Raw genomic sequence first — 5089 nt, forward strand, 5'->3', positions numbered from 1 at the left:
CCTTCATAAAAGTCCTCCTGTAGGGACATTCTAGGGCCTGATGCCCCCCAGAGCTGCTCCCGTAGCAGACATCCTGAGACCTGGGCCAACATGGGACTGTAGCAGAGTTTAGGGTACATGCCAACCTTGCAAAGGAAAGGCAGCAGCCTCCCCCACATCCGGAAGGAGCATCAAAAGGAAGAGTCGGACTGCTGATTCTAGATGCGACTCTTGGAAGAGCAAGGATCCCTGCAGAGACTGATGTGCTGGAGGGACGTAGTGCTGAAAGGCATGGAGCTTGTACATCTGCAGGGCAGAGAGGCAATTCCTCCCCACCTCTGGATTCCTCTGGGCTACTCAGCAATCAAAGTAACAACAGATAATAGAAGAAAAACTAAATTGAGCTACATACCGATGGAGAATGCACATGGATGTGGATTCTGAAGTCCGAGCGGCAAAATGAGGCTCTGTCTATCTCTATACCTGTCTCTATATTTTGAGACAGGGAATGGGATAGAGTCTGCAGCTTTAGGGGGAGAGGTAGGGGCCGCAACCTGATGCGGACGGTCGCCCACATAGCAAAGAGTAGGTGCTTGGACTACCTGTTGCCTTGCCAGAAAAATAGGTTTCTCTGACAGGAAGGTTATTTCTGATGGAAATTCTAATTCTGACTAAAACACCCAGTCTTCATGCTTGTAAGCAGTTAAGGGAAGGGTAAAAGTTTTTCGTCAACCTGCAGATTTCAACCTCGGCTTAAAATACCCATGTGCCAAAGTGGCACGTCTTGGGAAGGTCTGTCTGAACACCTTCTGCGGACAGGCCTCTTCCGCCCGCCGGTGGCGCATCATCCCCACCCCACGCAACCCCCCCAGGCTCGCAGCGTCTCAGTCCACCGCTGCCTCCATAGCGGAAACCTCAGTGTCCACCTGCATCAAAGAGGAGTGTCCATAGATCAGCACATGGTTTCTTAGAAAGGAGACTCTCAGTGGGGTGGTTTTGCTCATTTGTTTATAAGTTAAAATAGAAGAACTTGATCTAACTTACAAAAAAAAAGTCTTTTTTGTGTATGGGTAAAAAAAAAAGGCTCATGTTTAGTTTACTTTTTGTGTCTATTCCTAGAGGAAAGTTAGCAGGTAAACTGTAATTTTGTAAGTTTTATTTACGAGTACCGAAGGATCATGTTATGTATTCAGGATTATTTGTTTACATCCCTATAATCATTCTACACTCGTCCAGATTTATTCACTTCTATTTTGAAATGTCACGCGCCTAAGAAGGGGAGAAATCTTCCCACTGCAACTCTGCCATCCATTTCCTTCATCTCGTGGCTTTGCTCGTTTCCTTAGAAAGTCGCAGTTGACTTGTGACACTTCATGCACCTGGGAAGAAAGGGAAAGTCATTTTGTGCTTTACTCACATATGAGTCACATCTCTGTTTACAAGATTAATAGTTCAGCTTTATTTATCAACCTGTGCATTTTATTAAACATCATTTTCTTTGCTTTAGGACCCACAAAAACAAGCCCTTAGGGACGCTCTTTCTGGCAAGATGGCTAATTACCCAAATCATCCTTCCTGCTGAAAATAGCTTAGGAGGTTGAAAATCAAAGATTTCTTGAAAGCACTAATGAGCTGGCAAGAAACCAAAAAATACTCTGGGCGAAAGGCAAGGGAAAGTGAGACTGAGAGAAGCCTGTGGAATCAGCTCTGAGCCAGGGAACTAGCCAAGCTGGTGAAGCTGAGCTTGTTTTCCCACGGGGGGAGGGGGGAGAAGGGGGGGAGACCCGAAAACAGGAGACACAGCCTGGGGCAGCTAAGTGCTGCCGCTGGAGACTCTCCGCACAACGCTGGGTGTCAGAGAAACGCACCTTTGGTGTAAGCTGGCCTGAAAGACACCCGCCTCTCTCCCCTGTTTGTGCTGATGCTTCTCAAACCTGGCCAGTCAGAATTACCTGATGAAACTTTGAAAATTTCACTGACTTGACCTACCCTTTAGTCAGTTAAGTCTAAATCACCACAACAAAAAATGACAGGTGAGAAACTAGAATAAAACTTTGTAATTTAAATAAGACAAAGATTTACTATCCATGAAGTAGAAGTATATATTCTCCTTAGAATCAGTAAGGATTTTTAAAGACTAATAGATAAAGCTATGAGGTGATAATTCATCAAGAAATAAGACATGACCATTGAATTTCAAAAGATATTCAACTTCTCCAGTAACTAGGGAAATGCAAATAAAATAACAATGAGAGGTTATTTCCACTCACAAAAATATTTTTTTAGTGGATTAAGAAAAAGAAAATAACTGACAATCTAATTTTTCCTGGGTAGGTACAAATTGGTTCAGCATTTTTAAGGAGCTGGCAATATTTAAACATAATGAACATATGTCACTAAGCCTGTAATCTAGTAATGCCACTCCTGAGATTCTTGTGTGCAGAAATGCACACATAAAAGTGTGCGCAGGTAAGGAATTGATTGGTGATTTTTTTTTTAAAGGAAACTGACATCTCCATTAAGAGAAATGGATAAATAACTAATGGAATAAAGCATTGCTCAATTATTTTAAAAGGAAGGCAAAGAAATACATCTCATATATTCTTCAGTGAAGAAAGCAAACAAGAATATTATGTACAATAGGACCATGTACGTGTTACATTTGTGTGGGTGTTATGTTATTTTGTGCATTGTTCTGTGTATCTCCTATCTCAAGGCACTCAGATCGTTAGTAGTTTCATGCATTGGTGATTTTTGCAGGCAGAAAATAGAGGTTGTTAGAAGTTAATAAACTCACCAAAGAGATTATACTAGAATGTTCCTTTGCAGGTGAGAAAAGAGGAAGAATGACTTACAGGTAACAAGCATCCGGAACAAGTGAGATATTTCCCTCTAACTGAAAAGAAGTAGCAGATAGGGCATTAGGCCCATGGGGAAACTTGATATTGCCTCAGGAGTGACGCACCTCAGCAGGAATGACGCACCTCAGCAGGAGTGGCGTCTGCTGTGCCTTGTGGGACTGGGTCGGGGAGCCAGGGCCTGAGGTTGTCAGTGAAGCCAGTGCCCCTGCTTCAAATGAAAGGAAGCTGTGGACTCGCAGAGCAGACAGTCATCTCCCTGGTGGGCAAGGGCCCTGGGAGCCCCTTTTTACCACTCTGGGGGTAGAAAATCCCAGTGATGCCATTTCTCCCGGATTCAGGTGTGATTTAATATTTTAAAAAGTAAAGGACTCTATTGTTTCATGTGACATCTAAATTGGAGAATCTGGTCTCTGTTTCCAGAGAGGAAGTACTTGTGTTATATTTGTGAGCAGATAAGCTCTCAGATGTTATCCCTGAGCAAGGGAGAGAAATTGCTTCAAGAGGTAGGAAATTTAAGTTCACTCTCTGGCTTAGCTATTATCTGCTGATGTTTCTCACAACCTCCTAGTGACTCAGAAATGCTAGCTAAGGACATGTCTCAGAAAAGCAGAAATTGGTCACACGTGAGCACAGACTAGTTTCCTTCAAACTGAATTCCTCAGACTGAAGGTGGTGAGGCTGATGGCACCTTCAGTGCAGCTGTGAGGAGCAAATCCTATTTTTTAAACAGTAATCTGTTTGACCTCTACAGTGATGTATTTACTTAATACAAGCCAACCTTGCAAGTAAATACCCACCCGCTCACATTTGATGCACAGCAAGATGTGAGTCTAGAGTGCAGTGATTTCAATCCAGGTGATTTAATTTGGATCAGTTTAAGTTATTTTATAACCAAACCATATGGCCCATTTGGTTTGCTGAAGGGGAAGTAAATGTTCTTTTAAATGAAACTGAAAGAGCAATGCAGCAACTTCAAAGAGTTCTCTGTATTTTCTCCACAGCTTTTGCAATGGCCCCTTGGCGGGTCAGCACCCGCCCTCCACCCCATCGCGGCAGGTGAGGGAAGCTGTGTGGCAGGCCCTGGGCAGCAGGCCGGGTCCACCGGACAGACGGCCTTGCCCGAGCTCAGGCGGTGCTTCCCGGCAATAAAGGAAAGCTTTAGTTCACCTTCTGAATTGCATAATTATTTATTGTAATTATTTATTCTGTACTACTTATTATTTATTCATGTACTGTTTTACTAAGCTACTATGAAATATATACAAAAATTGAAATTTAAAGAGCTAAAAATAAATCTAAATCAAAATTCTCGTTTTTTTTTTCTTTGCATTCAAATGGACCTTCATGTTCCCCCCATCACCTTAATATGCCTATTTCCATTCCTGTCCAAGTCCTGGGAATGGGATGAAAATGAGATGCCACTAATGATGATTTGTGTGGCAAGTGGCTCCTGGCCTCCAGCACAGCGTCTCTTGAGCTTTCATCCTCTCATTCAGGGAAGGATAACTTTATTGGACACTGGGACGCTGTGGTGAGAAAAGGACCGCATCAGTTGCCTGTCCAGAGGGGGCTCACAGCCTAGTGGGGTAGGGGGCAAGCAGTCACTGTTACAAGATGGAGCTTTGGAGGGCTGGCAACACAAGCCAAAAATGTCCCTGTAGAGAGGAAGACAGAATGGGAAGAGTAGAGAGGACTGGCGTAAGCAGCGCGAATGTCCTAAGTGCTCCTGGGGGTCTGGGAGTTAGAACAGAAGTCACCTAACAGGCGAGGCGACCTCCCCACAAGTCATACTAAAGTTACCCCGAAGCAGAAGCTGGAAGCGGCAACTCTGGCTCTTCCTGTTCCTACATCCCATCCACACCTGTGGCTGATCTAACTAGCAAAACATCCGGGTACTAGATTAGGCTCAGAATCTTAAAGTGCAAAGCTGGCCATGAAAGTAACAAAGTCATGTGAGTCCACCAAGAGGTCACTCAGAGCTACTTGGGTTCACATAGAATTCATTGGGGGTCATGGAGGTGTTTTCTGAAACTTAGAAAATTTAGAGAGTAAGAACTCAGGGTCCGCAGAGGGATCTAATGAAAACACTAAGCTGGATCATAAACAGGTCAATAGGTTCACTAAGAATTCATTCCTAACTACTTAGGGTCGTGAAAAGGTCACCGAGTTCACCAAGAGGTCATTCAGAGTAACTTTGGGTCTTAAGGATATTTTCTGACTGAGAAGAGGAGCTCAGGGGTCACAGAAAG

The 5089-nt window shown here is 43.8% G+C and overlaps 1 long non-coding RNA gene across 1 annotated transcript in view; it reads right to left on the reverse strand.

Annotated features, from left to right (window-relative positions):
• Positions 1 to 1213: 1213 nt before the first annotated feature.
• The window catches only part of LOC105854367, a 6154-nt gene continuing 2278 nt past the window's right edge, over positions 1214 to 5089 (reverse strand). The window contains exon 3 of the long non-coding RNA XR_001146045.1: positions 1214 to 1358. This is a non-coding gene — a long non-coding RNA (uncharacterized LOC105854367). The remainder of the gene's footprint in view (positions 1359 to 5089) is intronic.

This window comes from Condylura cristata, unplaced genomic scaffold, assembly GCF_000260355.1.
Source record: "Condylura cristata isolate star-nosed mole 26May11 unplaced genomic scaffold, ConCri1.0 scaffold00035, whole genome shotgun sequence".
Taxonomy (NCBI): Eukaryota; Metazoa; Chordata; class Mammalia; order Eulipotyphla; family Talpidae; genus Condylura; species Condylura cristata.